This window comes from Cricetulus griseus, chromosome 3, assembly GCF_003668045.3.
Source record: "Cricetulus griseus strain 17A/GY chromosome 3, alternate assembly CriGri-PICRH-1.0, whole genome shotgun sequence".
NCBI classification, from domain to species: Eukaryota; Metazoa; Chordata; class Mammalia; order Rodentia; family Cricetidae; genus Cricetulus; species Cricetulus griseus.
The window spans coordinates 275,863,057-275,882,769 of record NC_048596.1 but is presented as its reverse complement, the minus strand read 5'-3'; the positions used below and the strand labels follow the sequence as shown (position 1 = coordinate 275,882,769).

Here is a 19,713-nt window from a genome sequence, read left to right as displayed (position 1 = left end):
CTGGTCTTGGCCATACTCCCATCTCCTTAGCCTGTGTTATTATGACATCCCCACATCCCACCCTGCCCAGCTCAGCAAAGAAAATAAATGGGGGCTGGAGGGGCACAGAGTCTGTGCAAATGCCCATCGGCCCCTCTGCCATTCTACAGGCAGGCTGCAAAATGACTGACAGAATGTTCTCTGAGGAAAAGATACTAAAGTTAATTTGCAGAAGGGAGGCCCTGGTCCTGGAGTGAGAGCTGCCACTGTCTCAGCAGTGCAGAACATGGCTGCCTTTCTCACCCGTTTGCTCCACATAAACAACTGTGTGAACAGGTTTCTGAGGAGCACTTTTCTCTTTGGTTGTCATGTTTCCGAAGCCTCATCATTTTAATGTGTGCAATTCTATCCACTGGTTCTGTGTTTGTTGAGATGGGCTGAGCTAGGTCAGGATTCCATTCTGAATTGGGGGTCAGCAAGTAGGAAAGAATCTGAAGAGCATTTCCAACAGAAACGTAATAAACCCCTCATCATCCTCAAGGAACACATGCAAACCACATCATGCAAAAACCAAGAGCTATTTTCAAATTGTCATTTTTATCCCATAAATCAAAAAGATCTTAGAAGTTTCCCCTAAGTACCTCTGGCTCACTCTATTAGACCTAATGCTAAAGACCAAATGTACATTTGGATCTTATTTTAATGTTGGTTCTAAATTCTCTTAGATTTTGAATTTTAATGTGGAATTGATCTTTCACAAATTCCTTCCATTACGTCCCATAATGCACTATTCTTTTTGAACATTTATCTGTCTGAAGACACTTGCAAATTTTCCTTATGGAAGGGGAGTTTTGTAAGTATAATTGCAGATGAAAAACTTTGCTTAATATGGATGCATTAGTTAATGTAATCTGAGCCACAGTTGACATCATGCTTGGATGGTATTAGCCTCTAAGTGATCTTCCTGTATCTTCTCTCTCCCTTACATGCACACACACACACACACACACACACACACACAGTAATCACATCAGGTCATACCCAAGCTTAAATCTTCCATCTCATTATAAGCAAGCCTGACGGCCTTTGTCCTTAGGAGTTCAGTCTGTGATTATCACAGAGGAGCACAGCCTGAGACTGAGCTCATGTGCTCACAATTAGTCAAAAGGGTGATGTCAGGAGACACCTACAGAAGTAAGATGGTGTGGAGAAGCCAGGGGTAGCTTCCAAGAAGTCTATGGGGAGTGACTAGCACTGGAGGTGCCCAACAGTAAGGCTGGAGCACTCTTCTCTTACTCAACAGTGTCAGCCGTTAGATGCCAACTGCCTGCAAGAACCTATTACCTGCCAGTCATTCCGGGCAAAGTGGCTCCCATGGTAGGGGATTTTTGAAAGAGTGTATCTCTCTTTGAGTGAGCCTTTGGCAACCCACACTCACACTCCAGAAGCTGAGGGCGGGTTCCCTTTCCCGGTCAGGGGGGTCCCAGCAGGGTGGCGGCATCTTTCCCTTTGGCACCCTCAGTTATCCCCAGGCCCACAGCTGCTGCATCCCTGGTTCCTGCCTTCCTCGCTCTCACTTCCTGACCTCCCCGGTTGCCTGCACCTCCCTCTTTACACCCTCCACACTCCACAGCAAGGCCCCTTCAGGCTGGCCCTGGCCCAGAGAACTGTCTTCTCGGAGGGCATCGTGGCCACCCCAGCTCATCATGCTGTTGCCGTCTGTCCCTTCCTCACAGCCCACTCCATCCCAACGCCATGCTTTGTGAGAACATCACATGTTTTTCTATTCATCTATTTACTTCTTCACTCAACATGTAAGCCCTGCATTTACAGTGGACACTGTATCCTTAGACCTAGGCAAGTAGCCTCAAAAATGTTGAGTTAATCACGAATGAATGAATGAATAAAATCTGAGCTTTTATCCAGTCTTTTTTCTAGTGAATACAGCAGAACCCCAAGTTCAAGGTGAAATGCATTCCTAAAAGCTGTGGGGAGACTCCCAGGCTCTCTTGAGGCTCTAAATGGGAGGAGCAGGACTGCAGCCCGAGTGTCTACACCAAGGATCAAGCACCTTGTTCTCAGATCCAGCAACCAGACCATGCCTGATGGCCTTACAGTACTTTTAAAAAATAATTTGAACATAGAATTCCATCTAATAAAAAATTAGTAATTTTATCTCCAAATTGCATCTGAAGAAATAAAAAAATTAATCTCTAGTTATGTACTTGTTAGTATACTTAAAATAATAGCCTATGTGATAAGTATGCTAACTATAGAAACAAAGTCTTACAAATCACCCTCTTATACATCTTATTCCATTTCCAGTGGGATCTGACTGGGCATCTACCCTGTGTGGCCACTCTGGCCACTCCCATTTTCATGGGTGTTAGCAGGTAGAACAAGACAGGAGGAGAGGTGCTCAGCTGTCTGAGAATGATACAAGTAGAACCCAGCCTGTATGTGCCAAAGGGCTCCACAGGGACCTGAGTCCACATTTCATTAGACAGTAAGAAGAGATAATTCAGACAAAAATGGTATGGGAAAGTATCATGGAGAAAGAGACGGCTTTCTGGGCCTGGCTTGTAAAGCGGGAGTCAGAAATGAAGGACAAAACAAAGCTGACCCCAACACAGGAAACATGGGCTTGCAGATGGTCGGGGGCAGGCGGGGGGGGGGGGGGCAGGAGGCAACATGAAGAGGGGAAGAAGCCTGGAATAGGAAGAAACTTGGCTGTCTGGGAGGGGCTGAAGGACAAAGTCTGCTCTGGAAGGGGGGGGCTGCTCAAATGGCCTTTGCAGAGGGAGCGCTCATCTCCAATATGTGACATGATAAAAATAAGAAGCAATTAAAAGTAAGACAATAACTTATACAACCCTATACCCCAGGCATCAGCTGTTTAATTTGTTTTCAGTCTTCTAATTCTTTTCTGTATGCATACATATATTAACATACTTTTAGCTTTAGAGTAAAAGATTCCATAATTTGATTCATTAATAAATGGAAATGCTTTTCTGTATTTTTAGTTACTCTTTCTATGTTAGCAGACAGCCAACGTGCTGTTGTGTTCATTTTTCTCTATCATTCACACTTAAAATATACTTATATTTCACTACAGTATCATCTCTCATTACTGTGATAAGATACCTAACACGAGGGTGGGGAGACAACTAAGCAGTTAAGAGCACTTACTGTTCTTACAGAGGACCCAAGTTTGGTTCCCAGCACCCACAGTGGATGGCTCTGTAACTCCAGCTTTAACTGTAAACTTAACACAGCCTAGAGTCACCTAAGAGGAAGTCTCAATTGAAGAAATGTCCGAATCAGATGGGCCTGTAGGCTTCGAGCATTATCTTGACAGCTTATTGGCACAGGAGGGGCCAAGCAGATGGTCCTGGACTATGTAAGAAAGTTATCCCCAGAGAGAGCCAGCAAGCAGCGTTCCTCTGTGGTTTCAGCTTCAAGTTCCTGCTCAAGTCCCTGCCCATCTTCCCTCAAAGATAGGCTATGAGCTGAAAGTATAAAATAAGCTCTTTCCTCCCTGATTTGCCCTTGGCCATGGAATTTGTCATAGCAATGGAAAAGAAACTAGAATAGACACTCTGAGACCAAGTAGAGGGTGTGAGAGTCTGTGGACAATGCTGTGCCCAGGGAAAGAATGTGTGTTGCTATGATTTTGGAGGTAGAAAATATCAATTTACAAGTCAAATACAAAGTTAGTCTAGAAACTTCTGTGAGAGTCTGGACTACCAACCATAGGTCAGATTCCTAGGTCACCTCAACAAAAGTGTGATTCGGGTAAGGGAAGGGGTAGAAGCCATTTTATGAGCATGGAGGTCTTGCTAGTAAAATTGGGCAGCGGTGAAGGAGGCCTTAGGGCCGCTCACAAATGGGGCAAGACCAGGGCAGGAGACAGAAGAAGGGAGCAGAGCTCGAGAGAGGCGCTCAGAAAGAAGGGGGTGGATGAACCCTCCTATGGGTGCCAGCAGAGGCTACCCTCCTCTTCACATACCAGCTGCACTCTTGTGCCAGCTGCAGCCAGTCTGTCCTCTAGCAGAGAAGGGAGCATGTCAACTAACGGCATACAGCTGGGGAAAGCCATACAGAGACCCAAGCTCACACGCATCTGGCTCCAAAGCCTCTATTCTAATCCTTAGCCACCACAGCGCTACACTGTGCTGGCACCAGGGCGTTAGGAAAGCCTTCCTGCCTAGGAGGCTGGCAGGGGAGTCCCTGTGGGGATGGACTGAGGAACCTCTGCTCCACCCCCCAGAGGCCTGCAGAGATGCCTCTCCTCTTTCCTCCTCCTCTGTGGGGATGGACTGAGGAACCTCTGCTCCACCTCCCAGAGGCCTGCAGAGATGCCTCTCCTCTTTCCTCCTCCTCTTTCCTCCTCCTCCAGCTCCCACGGGTCAAATTCAATGAAAACAGCATTATACATTGTTATCTTTTATCTTTGGTTGTTTGTTTGCTTGTTTGTATGTAAGGGTGTTTTGTGCCCATGTATGTCTGTGTGCTACGTGTGTCCTGGTGCCTTCGGAGGCCAGAATGGGGTATCAGATCCCATGGGACTAGAGTTACAGACAGCAGTGAGCTGCCATGTGGTGCTGGAACTGAACCCAAACCTGGTTTCTCTGCAAGAGCAGGTCGAGCTCTTCACCACTGAGCCATCTTTCCAGCCCCATATATGGCTTCCTAATAAGGACCTTCATTCTGTGGGCAAAGGGGAAGTGTTGTGGTGTTGGCTGACTTGGAAGCTGCTTTTGGTGACCAGCAAGCTGAAATTTAGTGAAATTAAGATCCTTTAGAGGGGGATTTACAAAGACAGATTTCAACAACCAAATCCATCAGCATGCATTATGGCTCCTGGGCTGTTACCAAACCACTGCCCTGAGAGAGCTGATGGCTTGCTGAAGGGACAGGGGACACACACAGGCTCCTGGTGTCCCTCATGCTTATAATCTATCCTATTTGCAGACAGTGCAGTTACCCTCAAATCTCCTTACATAGCTGTTACGAGATTTCTTTCCAAAATAACTGAATACTTCCCCCACGAAATACATGTCTGGGGGGGGGGGTTGACATGATGTGGGGGAAAGCTCTCTATGAAGTAACCAGAACCATGAACCCTGGTGTGATAACTCAGTCACCTGAGGGAACCGTTCAGTGTTGCTTTTCTCATCTTGCCCAGTGCAGGGACAGCAATGCTCATAGATTTCTAGTCTGTAGTAAGTTCCAGGCAAAAGAGGCACATGGCATCTTGCAAAGGCTGTCTTTAATGAACTGTCCAGACCCACAGTCAGCGCTCATGAGGAGACAGGCTGCAGGTAACCTGAGTGGCAGGAGAGGCATGCCCACTGTGGTACTGTCTGCTACTAATCGGAAAGGAGGTCTCTTTCTAACCTAGGCCTTTTGTCAGAATTAGTCTACTATGTCATGCAGTCCAATATGTTATCTGGGTATGTTCACATATGAGGTGAATACTGGATGGCTGGAGATGCAGGCATAACCAGTAAAAACTGGAAGGTAAGAAACTTCCCAGTTCAGGGACTATTGATACAGAATCCCACGGTGGCGGGCATGTCTGGGCTCATATCCTGGCTGTATGGCCTCAGTTTCTGAGCCTCAGTTTCTTCATTTGGAAACCAAGGAGCTAAAATTATATATATGGACATGAGGCTCTTGCAAGGATTAAAGTAATCAATACTTGGAAGTCATTCAGAGCATCTTAAATGTGCAGTGTGTTGTGAGTCGTCCCCTTTTCCGCTCTCCCCTGAGGATGTGAGGCTGACTCTGTGCCCACCTAGCTCACCAAGAAATCCTGTCTCAGTCTGGGTTGGGCATCCTTACTTGGGCCCAACTATCCGCCTGTCTACACACAGGAGGACCCTGACTTGGGCCCTGTGGACACCTCAGTCACTGTGGATGCTCAGCACCTCCACCTGGCCTAGCTGTGGCTCCCTGCTATTATTCCACATTCTTTTAGAACATCCATGGAATTCGGGGACAGCGGGGACCAGGGATGGGTACAAAGGCCGACAGGAATTCCTTCTCTCCAGTATATTGCAATGAAGGGAACCCGAGGAGTCAGATGGTGCTGTGACCCTAAACTTCCACAGAGACCATTCTCGGCCCTGCTCTCCAGAACAGCATTTAAATCAAACCTGTGTGCACCATCCATGGGAGACTCCCAAAGTCTTCTCCCATCTCTGGGTCTCAGGAAACAAGCAAGCACTCCCCTCCAACCCTCTTCAGTGGGCCTGCATCACCCCAAACACCCTGTGACCTGAAAGCTGCTTCCTGCTCTCTGGATACCACTGTGCAGGACCCTCCTGGCCATGCCTCAGGAAACCAAAGGCAAAAAGAAAAAAGAAAGTCATCCTATCTTTCAGGATGTGTTTTGGCTGACAAAACAGAGCCAAGCAGGTTTTTCTCAGATACTGACCACACACACAGGGCCAAAGGAGAAATGGAGTGCATTTGTGGCTCAGGGCAAGGCCAGCAGCAGCCGGATCACACTGCTGTCTGACGCAAGGAAGACTAGGAAGAAATGAGCAAGACTGTAAGAGAATAATTGCAGGAGCCACATCTCAGACAGAAGGTGGAGAAGGGGAGATCATGGGTGAGAGGACAGGACACAGGATGAGACTGAAGGAAGAGAAGAAGTGAGTAGCAGGGAAGGCTCTCTTGCCCAAGCCTCCTAGAGGTGACAGGGTGGGAGACTGGGCATGAAAAGGCGCTCTAGTTACCTGTGAGGATGTAAAAGTTAATGGCTCGCTGGGCATTGGTGGTGCACACCTTTAATCCCAGCACTCAGGAGGCAGAGACAGGAGGATCTCTGTGAGTTCGAGGCCAGCCTGGTCTCCAGAGCAAGTGCCAGGATAGGCTCCAAAGCTACACAGAGGAAACCCTGTCTTGAACCCCCGCCCAAAAGAAAGAAGTTGATGGCTCAGGGAAACAAGCATCTGCTCACAGTTACGCCGGTCAGTAAATCAAGCAGGGCTCTGCCAGGAAGTTCTCCATGCGGGAACTATTTGCTCAGCCATATCCACCGGTGGCTGAACTAAGTGAGCCTCCATGGCAGCTACTGTCTAAGAAGGAGCCTTCCCAGGACTGATGGCTGATGCTAAGGATTTCTATGACCCCCTCCTTGACATATCTGCACCATCACACAAAATGCAGCCACATCCCATTGGCCAAAATAGGTCACTGAGAGCCAGACCAGCTCTCAATACACAGCTGTCAGGATGACACTCCAGGGTAATCAGAATGGGAGATACTGACATCACCATCTTTACTGAAATACCATCTATCTCAGGAGAAGAAAGTTAGGACTTCCTATTTGTGAAGTTCACCACAAGATCAGTAGAATGAGCCAAAAAAAAAAAAAAAAAAAACTCATTCATGAGGCCAACTGCCCTACCCATGGGCCACACCCTGAAAAATCCATATGTGAGTTAAGCTTTACAATCATTTGCTGAGAGACTCCTCCATGTTGTAGAATTAATGAGCAACCCTTGCTGTTAAAGATCCTAGATGCTAGCTTAGCAATAGATAATAAATGCATAGCTGATTCTAGAAGCAGCTAAATGATAAAAGATAAAGTGGAGGAACAGGGCTGAAGAGAGAGCACAACAGTGAAGAGCATTCTGTTCCTGCAGAGGACCCAGATTCGTTCCCAGCACCCACGTGACAGTTCACAATCATCTGTAACTCCATTTCCAGGGGATCTAATGCCCTCTCCTGGCCTCCATGAGTACCAGGCTCAAATGTAGCACAAATTCACAACACACACAAGAAAGAAAGAAAGAAAGAAAGAAAGAAGGGAGGGAGGGAGGGAGGGAGGGAGGAGGGAGGGAGGGAGGAGGGAGGGAGGGAGGGAGGGAGGGAGGGAGAGAAAATGGGGAAAGACAACAGGGAGGGACTGAGTAGAGGAGGAGTAGGGTCCCATTTTGGAAGTGTTGAGGAAGACTGTGTGCATGCCAGGTTTAGGGAAGAGGTCAGTAAGGATGGTTGGCAGGGCATTAAGGAGAAAGTGGCAGAGAGCAATATAGGTAAATACCAGATTGCCAACAGTCTTCATGGATATGCGGATAGATGGGAAGTTTTTCTAATCATGGAAATCAGCCATTGGACTGGCCCCTTGTCCAGCTGCATGAGGCCCAGTTCTTAAGAGAGATGCTTCCTTGCCAGCCAAATACTCCTCCTTCCTTGCCCCTGAGTGATAGAAAGGCTGGGAATGACAAAATCTCCAATCAGCCAATGCACCTCCAGGCCTCTGATATTCCTTTCTGGATCTTAGAGCCTACCGGCAATGTCTGCTGTAGACTTGACACTATGTGACCAGAGGCCACCCAATGTTTGCTGTAGGCTTAATACTGTGTGACCAGAGGCCACCCAATGTCTGCTGTAGGCTTAATACTGTGTGACCAGAGGCCACCCAATGTCTGCTGTAGGCTTGATACTGTGTGACCAGAGGCCACCCGATGTCTGCTGTAGGCTTGATACTGTGTGACCAGAGGCCACCCAATGTCTGCTGTAGACTTGATACTGTGTGACCAGAGGCCACCCAATGTCTACTGTAGACTTGATACTGTGTGACCAGAGGCCACCCAATGTCTGCTGTAGACTTGATACTGTGTGACTAGAGGCTACCCAATGTCTGCTGTAGACTTGATACTGTGTGACTAGAGGCCACCCAATGTCTGCTGTAGACTTGATACTGTGTGACTAGAGGCCACCCAATGTCTGCTGTAGACTTGATACTGTGTAACTAGAGGCCACCCAAGCCATGTCTGGAAAGGAACATAAAAACAATTCTGCATAGCTCCAGATGGCTTTGAAAATTCAATTAAGCCCACAACTAGCCCAGGAACCTTCCCCATCATAATTATATTATTGATCATTAACATTTAAAGAGGCTGCAAACAGAACACTGGATGCTGCAATAAATTATCATTGTCCACTGGGCAAGCTCAATGACTCAGGTGCTTCTGGAGCCTTCTGAGGCTGTCTGGTGCTGTCATTTAGAGGATGTTGCTCTACTCTTTAGTGCATGTGGTATGGCAAGGGTGGCAGTGGGGGCAAGTCTGTACACATAAAAACTTCCTTTCTAGAGATCTGGTCTACCCTGTAAAAACAAGTCTACTACAGCTTCTTCTAGAACCCAAGGCACCAAGTTTCTGAGTCATGTTCAGTCTCCATTTTATCAAGACATTTCTCAGAGAAAAGGAGAGAACAATCAAAATTGTCTAAAATGGAAGACTTGGGTAGTAGAGTAACCATGGTATGTATGAACAAGGCAAAATAAACCAACATCAACTAAATATCAGTCATGGATTTGTGCCAGGTTCATGGTCTGAGCCAGCATTTCTCAACCTGTGGGTTGTGACCCTTTGAACAACCCTTTCACAGGGATCTTATATCAGCTATCCTGCCTATCGGATATTTATATTATGATTCATACAGTAGCAAAATTACAGTTATGAAGTAGCAACAAAAATAATTTTATGGTTTGGGGCCACCACAACATGAGGAACTGTATTAAAGGATTGCAGCATTAGGAAGGTTGACAACCAGTGGTAAGCAATAATGTTCTTTAAGATTCTAGAGCACGAAATCAAAGTGAGCATACAGAATTACTAAACACTCTTTTAAAATGCCTTAAAAACATGAGCCTCGTGTGGAGAGGCTTTTGGAAGAGAATGGATTCATTGACAGTACACACTGTTGTTTGCACAGAACCCAAAACCACATGAAAAAGGATTTGAAATTTGCCTACACTGGACCTATCTTTATTGGTCAGAAAGGTAACAAGAGGTTTAAAAAAAATGAAATGCTGTCAATTTTTAATGAAAATCTGAGAGAAAACCTCCCAGAAATTCCAAATCTAGCCAAGAACCAATTGAGGAAGATGAGCATTGGTTGTGAAGTTAGAACCCACAGACCCTCCTCAGCCTCCCTTCCAACAAGAGCTGCATGCAGGGAGTCAAGAGGACTGGCTCTCTCCACCCAGTTTCAGGGTTGGCTAATTTACAGAGTCTGATAGGGGAACAGAAATCGGCAGTCCCTGCCTTGGGTGCTCAGAGAAGAGACTGACACAGTGGATGCTATCTACCACTGTGCCTGAGGCACCATTCTTAGCAGCTGTGTGGACAGACTGCCCTTCAGGAAAAACAGACATCAAGAGAGAACGATATTTCTGATTGATAGTAGTTATGTAAAGACAGGAACAAAGGACCCCAGGGGGAGGAGGGTTGTCTTTGCCCTACAGTAAAGTCCACATGCCAAGGAACAGGGTGGTCCAGAAGAACGCAACAACACTCAGCCTCCACACCCAGAATTACAGAAAATCAGCTCCTGGAGAGCAGTGGGCAGAGGCTGGCCACTCCTGGCATCAGCACAGACCAGCATACTAACATGAGAGCGGCTAGAGCATGAATACAGAGCTGCACTGGTTAGCAGAAGCTTGCCCGGGGTTGGAGCATCCTACCTGGATGCTCTAACATAAAGCAAAGCAGAGTTGATGGTGGCCTGCAGCCAGTACATTTAGGAGCAGGTAGAATAACCTGGAGATGAGAAGTTGGGAATGTAGCTCCATCAGTGATAGAGAGCGAAGGCCTGAATTTGATCTCCAGTACCACAGTGTGTGTGTGTGTGTAAGTAAATGAATAAATAAATAAAGCCAGAAGACACACACATAGGAGTCTATAAGACTGTCATCCAGTCTGAAAGGACTTAGTACCATAAAGATTGAGAAGTTAATAAACTCCCCCAAAGGCTGGGCCTTAAGCATCTTACCCACTCTGTCTTCTATGCCTAGAGGTGTATGCCAAGTACCAAAAGGCATTTGCCACATACCTGGTATATGCATGGATGACTCCTGATCAACATAACCAGGTTTATATTCATCAGCAGCCAAGGCCTAGAGCATCAGGCTCTCTCTCTCTCTCTCTCTCTCTCTCTCTCTCTCTCTCTCTCTCTCTTCTCTCTCTCTCACACACACACACACACCATTTCTAATTCTTAACCAATGTCTATTCAATTTTTCAACATTTACATCTCAAAATATCACAATATTGGCAATAGGCACATTTTGTAAGTTTGAGAAATGCAAAATTTAAATTTAAAAATTGATGGCACTAAATCTCAAGGACATGCCAAATGTAAAACAGCATATAAAAATAAGTTTTAAGAGAACTAAATATGGGCAAATATGATATGCAGAAGTCAGCATTATTGTATAAATTCATGGGAGATGAGGTTAATTTTAAAGTATAATTTTTAAATAATTACATAAAATGAAATATGATTTTTTTTTAAATCAAAAGCAGATCAGATGCATCACTCCTGAGTCATGCATGTGCTGACCGGCAAGAGAAATCTGGAAAAACCTAGAAACATTAAGAGATCCCCCTCCATGGTTTCTCAGACTCTTTCATCCAGTACAACTGATACAACACTGCATCTGATGATAAAAACTGTGTGTCCATCCACCCCACCTGAGCCCCATCTGCCCAGGCTGGGACTTCTATGCTGGCCGCACTATGGTTTGTATTGGTGAAAGCATTTCCAGTCTGTCTTTCTCTTTTTTCATTTCCTTAAACACAGGTACAAACTCCATGCAGATTTCCTTTATCACTATCAATAACTTTGGGCCTATGTTCTTGTTGATAAAGTGTTTGAATTAGAGTCAAGGATCACTCTTGAAAAAAAAAAGTTGCTTTTAGTAATGATCAAATTTCCTTCTCTACTTATGAACTACCAAACAAAATTTCTCTGTTGAGAAAAGACAGCTTTAGTTAATTAAAAGTGTAATGCAAGGCAGAGTGTTTTATAATTATGAAGTGAAATACGTCAGTCCATAAATCACAAACTAGATCAATGTTTCTAAGCCAGTGACAGCTCTTATGCGTTTGCCCTGATTGTGGTCATTTAATAGACAAAAAGATGTATCTTGTTTGATCACAATCTGTGGGACCAAGACTGGCACCTGGCAAACCCCATGCATGTCCCTAACCCCATGAATCTCAGCACCCACTGGACAGCACAGCCACATGGGTACTTAAGAGTTATTCAACAACCTGACCAATTATCCAGTCACAACTCAGCTTCAGGGAACTGTCTGGAACTAGCTCTCCCTAGTAGGATGTGTCAGATGGGATTTGGCCAGGGGTGGGATCCTAACTAGGTGTCTGTCTCACCCAGGAAGTTTTTAGGGTTCCGTCTGTGTTATTTGAGGCTGTAAATCTGCATGATCTTTCATGAGACTCCAGGCAAATGACTGACCAGGCACTGGGACCATCATGAATTCAGTTCCTGATACTCTTGTCTACAAGTAGGAGGAAGAGTCCGGGTTCTGTCTTTAGCATGATAGTGCGCTCCTTCTAAGAGGACATAGTTAAAATAAACTGGCTTTGAGCCTTCCTCTTGCATATTTTTGATGTCTGTCTGCACTGGGAGTTGGTTCCAATGAGTAGGTGCAGAGAGACAAGAGTTCCACATCATGCTTGAAGGTGAAGACCTGACCGGGCAGATCTGGAGAAATCACCACCCCTCTGCTTTGGCTTGTCTGATTTTAAATATACCTTTTAGAAATACAGGAAAACAGTTTAAAATATTACATTTGAAGTCAAATTAGCCTGGGTTGAAGAGCAGATCTTGTTGCAAACAATCTCTTTTGTAACTGGCTACAAGCTAGTGACTTGTGTTTCAGGCTCTTCACACCTCGAGGAACTGATGGAAGGGATTTCTATTGCTTGGAGGACGTTTGAGAGTTCCCTTTAGGTTTCATACAGAGAAGCTTGGTCCTCAGTGTGCCAGTGTTGAGAGGAGATGGCCTGGTCCAACTGAATTAGTTCCCAGGAGCATCACCCTCAGAAGGGATCTCATTGGTTGTGATCAGGAAGATCTAGCAAGAGTGAGTTACAACTAAAGAAAGACTGCTCCCTCTGCCCCCTGGCTTTCTGTCATCCTGTAAGGTCTGTCCACCTCCATCTCCCCCTGAAGTCATCCTCCATGTTGTGATTTAGCCAGAAACTCCTGACTAGAGGCAGAACGGACAGACAGGGTCACCCAATCTTAGACATACAACCTTTAATCTCTAAGCTAAACAAACTTCATATCTTTCCAAGAATCCAGCTTCAAGTATTTTGCCACAGCAACTGAAAATAGATTACTGTAGAATTAAGCAACATAATAACTATTAAGCATAAGGCCCGACATGGAAAACATTCAATGAATACTATTTTCTCATCATTATAGTTATGATTATAAAATATGTTTATTAATGTTAAATACTGAATTTATAACAGTTTGTGATGGCATGCTACCACATACAGAGAAGTCAAGCAGCCCTCATCCAATCTAAGAGGTCAATAATCAAACCCTGTGTTAGACTAGCATTTCAGTTTTCTCTTGCATTGCCAGATAAAAGCCTGCCTTAGTTCCTGTCATTTCTCTGTATTTGCCTTTATAGTCAAGCTGTGAAGACAATTGTTTACTGATCCCTGAGAAACAAAGGACTGTTGTATTTGGAAATAGTTCTGGGGTGATAAGTCACCAAGAAAATCGTGGAGCAGATCCTAAGGGGACACAGAAGGGCATTGCATTCATTGGTCAGTCAACAGAAGCTCACTGAATACCTATCACCAAAGTGACACACTCTCAGGGGAGAAACAGGCAGTAGGTTCTTCCAGGATTACAAAGGGAAAATAGGGTAAATGTAGACACAAGAGTAGCTATCCACACTGGCAGTCATCAACTATGGTTGCTGTCTTTTAGTTGTTTTCCTACTGCTGTGAAGAGGCACCATGGCCAAGGCAACTTACAAAAGAACAAGTTTACTGAGGCTTCCAATTGCAGAGGGTAAGAACCCATGACCTTGGTGGGGAACATGGCAGGGGGCAAGCAGGCATGACACAGGAGCAGCACCTGAGAGGGGACACCTCATCCACAATCATGAGGCAGGGGTCACTAACTGACAATGGCATGAGCTTTGGAAACCTCAAAGCCTGACCCTAGTAACATGCCTCTTCCAACAAGGCCACAACTCCTAGTCATTTCCCAAAAGTTCTACCAACTGGGGGCCAAGTATTGAAACATATAAATCTGTGGGGACCACTCTCATTCAAACCACCACCGTTGGCAAATGAGTGGACAGCTGAGCTAAGGAAACAGCTCCAAGTGGGGAAGAAAGAACTGCTGGTTAATTATGTAGAATGTTGTCTTTGTGACACTGAAAACAGAAATGGTCATCTAAACCTTCCGGACTGTGGCATGACAACTTATCCTGACTGAAGACCATGTCACATAATCACCAAATCTCAGCACACTATTCAACTCCAAAGCCCAGTCACAGCCTCCTGCCTCAACACCTGCAGTTACTAAACAGCTCACTCCCTGCTCTGGAACAAGTGTCATGCCATTTGTTTTGGTCCCTGATACACCAAGACATGAATGATAAGTCTTCATCAGAAAAACATTTCTCAGTGACAGATGACAACCTACTAATCTGTGACATTCATGTCAATTATTTTAGTTGACTTAAAAACTGGAAGCTAAGGAGGAGTAGGAGACAGTCTTTATGCTCTGCTTTGGCTGGGAGGTAGGCATAGAGCACGACACCTCCCTGAATGGGTGATCTGAAATAATTGTGGAAGTAAGCAGCCCTCAGAAGTGCTCATCTCCCTTGCTGCCCCGTAGAATTCCAGAATGTTCTGTGAGAAGCTGCAGGGGAGGACCCTCAGCTCTGGATGTGACCCAGAAGCATGCCATAACTGGGTGGCTTGGAGGGTGCAGAAGCAGAAGGCGTGTCGGGGAAGGCTGCAGGCACATGCATACTTTCATAGGACTGGAACCTCCCAACCATGAGCAAAGTGTCTCACAGACACACAGAGAGTCCGCAGATGAAAGACTTTAAGGGTAGCCCTATAAAACAAGGCTGGGAAGGGACCTGGAAGACATACAAAGTTAAGAGCCCCCGGTTGGAGCCAGAAATCCCCTTGAGCTTGATTCCAACTTGTCCCACCACTGCTTTCATTTTCAGACATCTCTCCAAATGACAGTATGGCAAGCTCTCTGAACTCAGATCAATGGTTTCTGTGGATAAACAGGTTGCCATTACCGTGACTTTCCAATCTGCTGGCGGTTCTAGAGAAAAAGTAAATTCGGTAGAGACATGAATTCAGACATCTGCCTGATGTCAGACATCATATCTGGGAAGCAAGCAAACCCGCAGCTCCTTCTACAAGTGTGCCCATGCCATGGCTACTGAAGCTCCTTCTACAAGTGTGCCCATGCCATGCTACTGCAGCTTCTTCTGCAAGTGTGCCCATGCCATGGCTACTGCAGCTCCTTCAAGTGTGCCCATGCCATGGCTACTGCAGCTTCTTCTACAAGTGTGCCCATGCCATGCTACTGCAGCTTCTTCTGCAAGTGTGCCCATGCCATGCTACTGCAGCTCCTTCTACAAGTGTGCCCATACCACGCTACTGCACCTCCTTCTGCAAGTGTGCCCCTTCCAGATGCCATGCCATGGCCAGGAGGACTGAACATCCACCCCAGCACCATGGACAGATCCATGCCTGCCTTGTGACCACAGAGGGCATTGTCTGTGCCATTATTTGTTCCCACAGCAGCGCTCTAGCCTTCCTCTCCTGTTCCCTTCCTCTTCATCCTGTTGGTTGTTTCCCTTGCCAGCCAGCACTCTTCCGTCCCAAACCTACCCTCTTCTGTCCCATCCCTTTCCTTCCAGAACGGAAGGAAAGATTGCTGCTGCCGCTAAGCCCAGGGCCATGCGCGTTATGAGCAGAAAGCAGTGCTGCAGCACGATCCCTGTCACACCCTCTATCCACACTGAGAACAGAGATTGATGGCTGTACCATGTCTGTCTCTGTTTCCAGAGCCGACTTTTGTGATGAAATGCTTCTGCTGCGTAAAGGGACTTTAAAGTAGAGACTTTGGTGGCATATCTGTATGGAACAAAGGTATTTTCTGCACACACGGGGGCTAAATCCATAGAATTCTTCCCCAGCTCATCATGGAATGTCTTGCTGCACCTCATTACCATGGAGATGAGGCCTGGATCAGAGAGAACGATCCAGCCATGGGGTTGTGGAAAGCACACAGCCTCACCTTTACCTCTTCTCCTTCCCAGTGACACATAGGACTTTTAGGTGGGAAGGGGTGGGGTGTGGAGAGAGGGAGAGAACAGGGCTTCACGACCTGTAGCAGCAAAACCTGTGTGTCAGATGTGTGGACTCCCCAGCCTTCCTGCCTGCCCCAGCAGGGAACAGCTCACTCATAAGCTCCACTTTCAGCGGGGAGTAACAGGGACGATAGAGAAGGGTCCTAATGTACCCATTTGGGTTGCATGGGCTGCATGGATGCTGCATGGGCTGCATGGATGCATACGTTAACACCTCAAGAAAATATCTGCTGAGACAAAAATCAGAAGTCAGAAATAATGACAGGAGGGTACGAAAGGGACAAAAGAAATGAGGGGAAGAGCCACTGTGTAACTGATTGTTTTCTACTCCTTGGGGACCTGCCACCCAGCTCCCAAATAACTACACAGAGACTTACTCTTACTTATGAATGCCCAGTCTTAGTTTGGCTTGTTTCTAGCCAGCTTTTCTAACTTAAATCATCCCATTTCTCTTTAATTACATTTTGCCTCTGGGCTTTTTACCTTTCTTTATTCTATTTATTTTTCTTTCCTTCTTACTCCATGGCTGGCTTCTTCTCCTCCTTTTCTCACTCCTCCCTCTTCTTCTCCCAAGCTTAGATTTCTCCTCCTATTTCTCCTCTCTGCCTGCCAGCCCCAGCTATCCTTCTCTCCTGCCTTGCTATTGGCCATTTAGCTCTTTATTTGACCAATCAGGTGTTTTAGACAGTCACAGTAACACAGCTTTACAGAATTAAACAAATACAACATAAAAGGATGCAACACATCTTTGCATCATTAAACAAATATCCCACAGCATAAATGACTAATATTCCACAACAGCACTGACATGTTTTGATTTACTGCATGCTAAGGTAACACTGGGTCCTGCTCCCGGTACTTTGTAGGTATTCACTCATTCAATGACTAGCTCCACCTTACAAAATACAGCTAAGCAGCAAGAGAACCAAGACCAACTCACTGGCCTCAGCCAGACTTGGAGCCCAGTCAGCCCAGTCACTAGCCCTCTGTTTCCCACCCACCACCAGGAAAGCCTCAGGGCTTGTCCGGGCCTTGTATCTGGGCCATGGGAATCAATATCACAGAACACCTACACACACACTAAATATTGAATAGGTAGTTAAGGGACTCTTGCAGATCCTCGACAACTATTATTTTTAAACACTGGACATTTCCTTATGTGTGAATTTAAAGCAGGGAAAAGAATGGGGGGAAGGATTTTCCCTGGAGGTATGAAAGAAAAGTAGCCCACAGACTAATTAAAACCGAAGGACAGGCCAAGGTTTAGCCAATGTGCCTGGAGTCCCAGCCAACTAGCCTTACAGTCTCAACACACCAGCAGTACCTCAGGGGATCATGTTTAAATGAGGCTTTAGAAGAAAGTAGCTTTGGATACAAACATTACATTAACCATGAGTGTGTGCAGATGGGCTGCCATGATAATTGGCTTGGGATAGTTTGAGAACTAGAACCATGCACATTTCATGACCTTGGGGTCCTAAGTCCCAAACTAGTGAATCCTGTCCATCGTAGAGAATTTGGTCTCCGTGTCACAGCCTACCTCCCCTTGCAGTCTAATTTCTCTTAGCTCCCTCCACCACCCACTCGCTGAAGAGTCCATCCAATTACAGATCTGGCTGGGTTTCATTTCAAAGTGGCTTGGCCTCACGTAAACCCACCTTAACATACTCAGCTCCAGCTCATTACAGACTCGGTATCCACTGGAAAAGTCAAGGCAATCATCACTTCTTCCCCTGGAGGGCTTTCCTAAAAGCAAGCCACGCTCTAGGCCAGAGTGGCTGGGGGGCAAGATGGCTCAGGCAAAGCTCTGAGGACGTGCACCTTTTTTGATCACCCTCTGAGAGCTAGATGACAGAGAAAGCAAGCCCAAGACAACACCAATTTCCTGAGTTCTGTCCTATTCTAGCCGTGGGCTTTTCTTCTGAGCTTCTTCTCTGGCCTCGCTCTGACACTCTTCTTCCTGTGCCTGTCCCTTGGTTGTGTGCCCTCGCACAGAGTTCTCTTTGTGTCCTGGTGGTGGACTGCGTTTCTTACTCTTACCCTCCTTGGATCTGGAACAATATCTTTCTGTGCTTTAGAATAACAGAGGTAAAATTCTTTGATACACATGAATGGTCTGTCACTGAGTTATCTTCTGAGGCCTGCCACGAATATAGAAAAAATGCCCATATACAGGCTAGCATCAGTTTGGCTTCAGCTATTAGCTACTGTCAACTTACTGGGAGAGGATTATTAAGTCTATCTAGAAATAAGTAGCAAATTGGAAGTTAGGTTGCTTTATTGTGGGAAAATAAATGAGCCTGTGAGAGTCTGCAAAGGTTTGTTCAAGGACAGCAGTCTCAGAAGAGCCCCCTTCTTTTAGTTGAGGCAATTGTCTTCCTCTTGGGTGAGCAAGGGAACAAGGGACTAGATGGTTCCCATGTATTCTCTCAGAAAGAAACTATGGATTAGGCCCTCCCCCACAGAGAAGCTCACGTAAGCACAGTGAGAGCCTTCCAGGACAACAACAGTGCAGAGAGAGCCACAGGGGAGTCATGTGGTCCTCCTCTACTCCCTCGAGGGTTACTTTCTGTCTGGACTGAGCAGGACCAATTCAGCGCCCACAGAGGCAGATTCCTGGAAGTGGCAGACCCGGCATTCCACCCCAGATCCAAGTCAGGACGAAACCCGGGGAATTCCCCCTCAATCATGGAGAACCTTCTGGAGGGAAAGACCACAATGGCTGTTGTGAATCTGATAATGCTACAAGGTGTCCTCACAGACAATCTGTAAGGCGTATGTGTGCTGCCATCTGCACTGGGAATTTTCAATAGCTCGATTTATATTGTTCTTATAATGGAGAGGAAACATTTTTGTATTACTCAGAGTCACTGTACATGTCCCCTCAATACCAGTGAGGCCTATGAGAGGAAAATGGGCACGCCATGCTGGGGCTGAGCAGCGGGGAAAGCTTGTAAATGATGCCCCGCCTGTCTCCTCAGCGGGGCCAAAGGGCAAGCCTGCCAAAAGCAAGTAATACCTTCTGTCTGCCATGGAGAAAAAGAACAAATACATCACATTTTCTCAAATTTAAAAACTTCATTCCCACAATTTTGTTGTTTTTTTTTTAGTTTAAATACTGTTTATCATCCGTTTCCTCTGGCCAGGACCCAGGGTCAGCTAAATAGATGGCCAGGAAGCAACAACTGTCCACAGAAAAAAAGGATGCTTCTGGTTACAGCAACTCAATGTGCTAGATCAAGCCGAATAAGGAAGATTCTGTCTACAAAGACATCTCTCCGCACATCTACGCAGAGTTCAGGAGAGCCCCAGGCAGGGACATCATGGCCCTTTTACACACACACCTTCACTCTTATCTTTCTCCTTTTAACTGGCTTGTTTGGAGAATGAGTTTACACAGTGAGAGCTGTCTGTGTAACCCCAGTTATAAGGAACTGCCTGCTAAGCACACCCTTCCTCTCCGCACAGCCCCAAACGCCTGAGAGACAACACCTGGGGGCAGGGGGTGGGGGGGTGGGGGCTAGTCCAAT

General features: G+C 46.1%; 1 protein-coding gene across 1 annotated transcript in view; it reads left to right on the top strand.

Moving 5' to 3' along the window:
* Positions 1-19,713, top strand: part of Trpc7 (transient receptor potential cation channel subfamily C member 7) — a 156,662-nt gene that overhangs the window by 67,277 nt on the left and 69,672 nt on the right. The gene's annotated exons all lie outside the window — the stretch shown is intronic.